The sequence below is a fragment of the Leptodactylus fuscus genome, chromosome 4, assembly GCF_031893055.1.
Source record: "Leptodactylus fuscus isolate aLepFus1 chromosome 4, aLepFus1.hap2, whole genome shotgun sequence".
Lineage (NCBI taxonomy): Eukaryota > Metazoa > Chordata > Amphibia > Anura > Leptodactylidae > Leptodactylus > Leptodactylus fuscus.
The window spans coordinates 19,569,626-19,576,902 of NC_134268.1; positions in this window are offsets into that span (position 1 = coordinate 19,569,626).

Below are 7,277 nucleotides of genomic sequence, written 5' to 3' on the forward strand. Positions count from 1 at the left end.
TCAGTGTGTAAACCTTGTAATGAGCTGTCCTGCAGAGGACGGGCTGGGTTCTTGGTTGGTTGCAGTGTGGCCAGGTATTGGTTTATGTGCATTGCTGTTGTGGCCATTGTAGTAACCGCATGCTCTATTCTCTTTATTGTCTCTATGTTGGTGCTCTGGGTTGCTCTGGTTGGCTTTTTCTTGATAGGTGGCATCTTTGGGGGGTTCTGTCTTGGATATTGGCGGTTGTCGGGTATTATTTCCATGGTTCTTTGTCTTGTTTGTTGTCTAGGCCCGGGGGCTCTGTTGAGCACTATTACGGAGAGAAGCCTATTGGATCATGAAGTTAAATACACGATCCCCTGCAGGTTTAAATATACGGTCGGATCTAGCATATATATATTAAAAAATAGAAAAACTTATGATCAACTATTAGTTCAAAGAATAAATATGTAGAAGGATGTATGTTTCTAGCTAATAGTTACTGGTAGTTTTGTGATTAACATAAGAGAAATGGGGGACATACCTAATATTGAGGTGCTGTTCATCTTCTGTTTCATATGACAGATGGGTCGGTATGACCATAATGTCATGGTTTCAGACTAAGTTAGGATCTCGCGATAGGTGAATATGATAGTTGCGCTCACGTGATTTATTATCACGTGATCGCAAGTAATAGTGTTTACATCGTATTAGTATTCCTAAGACTGTGGTTACAGCAGGACGATTCATGATAGTGGAATACAGGTAAAAGTTATGTTAGTAGTGTGGTAGTAGGGATCATTGGTATAGGTAATTTGTGTAAATATAGACTAGGGCAGTATATATGGACACATACGATTAGGGCATAGTGAAATGATATGTAGGCCCTAATGTGTCTGTATATGTGTATATATAATTGCTAATGAAAGAAATGGACATATTGATGTATATAAGATCATTGTATAACTCATATGGATTTGTGTCTTGAAATGTGATATTGTAAGAGGTGTACAGGTGTAGCACAGCAGAGAGAGTGGTATCACTTTTTTAGGGGGATAACAAAGGGTTAAATATTAATTGGGACACACCCCTATGAGAGGGGTTTTTAACCACAATTTTGTCAGTATATTTTCATGCCATGAGGAAGGGACTATGTCCCGAAACGCGTAGCAACAATCTTTAAGCGATACGCCTGATCTGCTGGAGCAACACCTCTAAGATTATGGAAATTTTAATATGAAGAAATAAAGTACGAAGTTTTTATACTTAACCTCTGGATCGTGAGGGCTGGATTCTTTTCCTGTAATACTCCACGGGTGGAGCCATGCTTTTCTTATGTGGTTTCTGAAAATTAAATTTTTTTTTTATTTTTTATTTACTACCATTTTAGTATACATTTATCAATGCTAGTCAGTAATGCAAAAAAAAAAAAAAAAAAACATACAAAAAGCAAAATACAAGTGGATGGAATGCAGTGCTTGCACGGGTTAATGCCCCTGATCGATGTGGGCACCGCATAGGGGCGTTAACCATTTGGTGTCTACTGTATGAAACAGTTGACATTGGTTGCATATGCATATGAAAAAAAAAAAGGAGATTAGCATCAGGGGAAAAAGAGAAAAGCACTTGCATTGTCAGCTGCCAGTACTGATACGGCGGGTGCAAAGAAGGGGTTAAAAATGCGAAAAAGACAATACAGTTCCAAAAAATGCAACCATTTTGTACGCCATACTAACTTTTTGGGAAAGAGCTGTCAAGTGCACGGGAGAGGCAATTTTGCAGTTTTCTTTTGTACTGAAAAAAAAAAAAAGGAATAAATAGTTTATATAGTACATGAAAATGATTTCTATTCATTTATATTATGAAATATTGAAGCGGTACTTACATTTTTGCTGCAATTGAGAAGCCCGTCTGCTGATGGTGTGTTCACTGTGCTCTCCTGTGAGTGAAATGATCTCAAAATGGCTGCAGGAAGCAGCCAACACCAGGACCGCCCCTCTGGGGTGTGATTTCCTATTTAAAAAAAAATCACGCGGTTTTTGTGTGCAAAAAACCGTGTGGTTTTTACCTCCCATTCACTTCTATGGATTTCTTCACGCGTTTTCCGTCTGAAGAAAGGTCATGTCGCTTCTTTTTTCTGCTTGCGGCGATAAACCGCTAGGAGGAAAAAAGAAGCTGGCAGTCTACATAGACCACTATTGTAAAGGGGCGGTTTTTGAAGCAAAATCTGCTGTCAAAAACCTCCCCTTTGCCCACGTGTGAACTAGCCCTAAGTCAAAGAACTCCTCCTCGCTGTCAGGGACTACGTTCGGAGAACTATGCATAGCTCCAGGCACAACTATCACCTGAGCAGAGGAGGTGTCCTGGGAAAGCAACTCAAGCACCACATCAGGAGAAACGCCGGGTACATTAGCACCCACCGCCGCAGGAGCAGCAGACACCCGCCCAAACCACCTAGCTAAATGGCCCGGAGGAGGTGGTGGCGGCGGCATAGAAACAGAACCAGCCTGAGAAGCACTGGGACCAGCAAGGGAGCGGGGCTGGACCAAAGGGGGTGCCACCATAGGGGTAACACACCCAGTCCCAGCAGTCATAGACGGGGCTGGAGAAGGGACCGAAGTCGGCAAGGACACCAGCAATCCCTGCAAAACAGCTTCTGGTGCCGGCACTGCTAGAAGCGGAAGTCGTTCGCTGCCTGGTGCGCACAGAAGCCCGAGCGATTGTGACCGAGCAGCCCTTCGTGCTGGAGCCCTGCTCCTTGCACTAGGGGCTGCACTGAGGGATAGCCGCTCTGGCGACCTCGCCGCCCTGCTAGGGCGGGCGGGTGGAGGTCGCCGGCTGTGGTAGAGTGGGTACCTGGCCTGACGCCCCGCTAGATGAAAGCAGGGACGCCAGCCAGGCAGTCCCCTCCTCACTAACCTTAAGCTGCAGCAGCTACATAACATCCCGACGAAGAACTCTGAACACGACGCTGGCGGACAGAAACACCGCCTCTTCCCCCACCCACCGCAGCGTCACCAGCCGCGAGGAGGAGGGGGGGGGAGAGATGGAGCCTGCGCGAAATCGCGCACAGTCAGAAGCCGGCCAGCTTAAAGAGCTGGCCGGCTAACAGACTAAGGGCTCTGTGCAGTGGTTGCTGGTCCAGCCTGTGGCGCTGCTAGCAAGGCTCTGTGGCATATGCTATTGCCCGTGTTTGGACACGGTAGCTCCAAGCTGTTGTGGAGCGTTTTTGTGTTGCTGATCAGGGTGACGTTTAACCCCTGAAAGCCTTTACTTAATAGCACCTACACACAGGTGCAGGTTCCCAGTGAAGTTACCTGGTGTAAAGTCATTGCAGTCTGTTCACACTAAACCTGCACAAACACAACTCCCCAGTGCCTTACGTGGTCGTTCGTAGTTCAGGCCGCACACACTAACCGTGCATGTGTGTTAACTGATATACAGAGTGTATTGCGGCTTATAATCTGCTGCGGTGCTCAGTCAGACGGCTGGGACTTGTGGACCTCACTGCAGTGTCTTGCAGCCTAGAGGTTCTGTCAAACATTATAATTTTATACATATAGACAGAACCGTAACACACAGGATTTGCTCACTAGTGACATGGCTAGAGAATGGGGCTACATAAGAAGATCGCTGTATTGCATTTGTATAGAAGAGTAACTAAGGTCATGTGCAATCCACATGCTTATGGGTACTGCACTGGTGTCCAATTGACTTGAAAGGGATAAAGGTACAGTCCATACAACCACTATTATCACTAATACGAGGTGTAAGTAGCACCCGACATGTATACAATGATAGGTCGGAAATCTCACCGATTCTAACCGCATCTGTCCTGTTGTGTGCTAGTGTATGAATGTCCAAGAAGAGGACGGTGCGAGACCCTGGACCATGGTTTATAGGAGCGATGGTGGATTTACCGGATACTCACATTTACTTCCATTGTAACGTTCGTTTTCTATCCCTCCGGATGGCAGGAATAGCGCAGTGTATCAGAATATTCTTACTGTCAGTAGGACAAAACCAGACAGACCCCATTATAATTCAGAGAGGTCTTTGTGCTGCCATTTTTTCTTATATATATATATATATATATATATATATATATATATATATATATATATATATATATATATATAGTGTTAATGATGGTAACTGGAGATGGATTTTTCTATTAAAATTCAACAATATATTACCCAGAATTTCCAGGGAGCCGGACTTGGAAACCATCATGCAAGTCTGTGGGATGAGCGCTATTCTCTATGTACTGCTCCTTCTGCATAGGTAGGTTTGTAGCTAATATGCTGTCATATCCAGAGCAGCTTAGGAGATATAACATCTAGTATCCCTGGTGGTCTTGGATGTCAATGATGTTGTTATCCGTAAACCATGGTGGTGTAGGACAGTGATGGATTAATAAGTCATATCCCATAAGACTACTGTGCTTTGGTGGGTTACGCTTGTAGTGGGTATTTTGGGACTGACCTCTCTTTAGGAAAGGCCACTCGTCCTGGGTGAGACTTCTCATTTCTGATTTGGTTCTGATTTTATTAGCTCAGCCAAGAATCAAATTATACATGAGGCGCAAATCTTTGGATTATTTCCCGTCAATGTTCAATTCCAGCAAACATGAGATGCAGCATGGAAGAAGACCACCGCCTGCACACAGTACCACCACCATGTGCTGTATGTAAGACCACCACCTGTGTCAAGGAAAAGACTCCAACTGATCCATAGTTCCCTGTCTACACCTACTGCTACATCAAGATCTGCTCCCCTGTTGCAATACAGCCACTTCTTCTGCAAGTAAGTATAACCGCCATGTCTTCATGCCGCTAACAGTAACACCGTCTACTGTGTCTTTTAGGAATAAAAGCAACATCATCTCCCCACTGTCTGCATATGCTAACCGTACCACCGACGCCTGAAGATGCTGCTATTTGTTGGTACTGCTGTTGCACATATATGATGCCTTTAAGGATATGTTGATATGAAAATATTTGCTAAGGCTGAAATAAATCTGCATTTTATCTCCTGTCAAAAGTCCTTTTGGCATGTTTTTCTTTCTGCAAGCCCAGAGGGCATGGAGAACACCACCCAGCAAATTTCCAGGTGCTATTTTATTCACAGTCTGGTAACATATAATGTGCTCTTCATATTAGTAATAAAAGAGTGCGCCATCAATGCTGTGTAGTCACCCATGGAGCACATAACCAAGTACTAAAGATGAGGAGGGGGAAGTGCATTTCCTCCTGTAGAGTTTTATAAGCCCATTGTTTTACGAATTTTTCACGAATAGATATTTCATTCATGTATTTTATAATGTATTACAGGAACAAGAAAGGCAACTCCACTGCTCTCATCATGGCTTCCAGCCCCTGGAACGCAGATTGGTGAAGCCAGGAGCCGTCCTGAGGAACGGGGAAGGTATTTTTTCTATTGCACGTTATACCATTGGGTCTGCACTGTGCCAAATCTATTAAGGGGGATTTTATATTGTGGGGGCCACATTAACCCCATTAGGCAGAATCACGTACATGTATGTTGGAGAATGCAGTTACTTAAAGCACCCCAACGTACATGTACGTGATGCAGTTACACTCTCGGTGCTGTGACTATTCCATTATAGACATATAACACTCTAATTTAGTAGGGATCTGGAGAAGATTTTGTCATTGGCACTAGATGAGGGTATTATTCTGAGAGATCTCTACAAGGCCTTGATAGTTGAGGAACCCATTACTGAAAGTGCCCAAGAATAAAGAAGCCCCTCCCGCAGGCCAATTATAGCAGGTACCAATGGGCCTTTGGATAATGTATGCAAATTTATTGGCTACCACTTCAAAAAACTTGTGGAGACTTTACCTTCGTATCTTCAAGATACTTGCGATCTCCTTTGACGGATAGATGAGCTACCTTTGGACAGTGACGTGTGATGTAGAGTCACTGTACACTAATATCAGACATGAGGATGGCTTGCGTGCGGTCAAATTTTTCCTGGAGATGAGTAACATTTCTCCCGGTCTAGGGCAGCTACTGCTCATTTTATTAGAATTTATTTTGACACATAATTTTTTTGTTTTCAAAGGGTCCTTCTACCTGCAGCTCCAGGGTACAGCAATGGGGGCGGCCTGTGCGCCCGCACATGCAAATCTGTTCCTGGGGCTGTGGGAGAGGAACCTCACCCTGGACGATCGGTTGTCTGAAATCGGCCGCATCCAAACTTGTATGCGGTACATCGATGACATCCTGATCGTCTGGAGTTGTTCGGAGCAGCAGCTGTCCTCCTTCATTGGGGACATCAATTGAAATGATAGAAACATACATCTTACATTTAGATATGATCATGATAGGATTGACTTTTTAGATGTACACAATGTCTCCCAGACCGAGATTTATTGGAAAGATACCGCTGTCAATGCCCTTTTACACGCCACCTCATCCCACCCAATACAGACCATTAAAGCGGTCCCCACAGGTCAGTTCCTCTGAGTTAGGAGAATATGCTCTTCAGACAGATCTTTTGAACGGCATGCGGGGGACCTAAGGGAGCGCTTTCAGACTAGGGAATATGGTCGGAGGCGGATCAATAGGGCATATTTACGGACCAAAAAGACACAAGTCCCAGATCATACATTCAATCTCTACTAGACAGTCCACGCATGACAAGGTCCGCTTTGTTACAACTTATCATTCACAGTGGAACCTTATACGTAAGGCACTCAGCAAATTCTGGCCCTTCTTCCAGGGAGATCCCAATTTAGAACAATTTATTGCGATGGCCCCAAGCATTGCTGCTTGGAGGGGGAGAAATCTCAGAGATTATTTAGTCAGAAGCTGTTATGAGTAAACCTACGGGTATTTTTGGTGCCTCTGACCCCAAGTGAGGGGGTGTTCCGTGTGGAATATGTGTGGCCTGCCCTAACATCTTGAGGGCCACCCATTTTTCCAATGCAGATGGTACCAAAAACTATCAGATCAGACAACGTATTACTTGTCCCACTCGACATGTGATATATCACGCCACATGTCCCTGTTCATGGGTATATATCGGCCTCACGTCGGGGAATTAAAAGTACGTGTGGCAGCCGCCATTGGGGTAACTGAAGTTTTGTGGGCTCGGATACCAACTTTTGTCCGGGGCCCCCTATCCCGTTCCTAGAGCAAATTCTTGATAGTGGTGGTTACCGGCGCTAAAGCGATATCTCAGACACTGGAAAGTGATAAAGCTTTAGTATCCACAACTGCAGTTATCAAGAATACGGTCAGTAAGCTGTGTGTAAGCAATACTGGGACAGTGTATATATACACAAAAA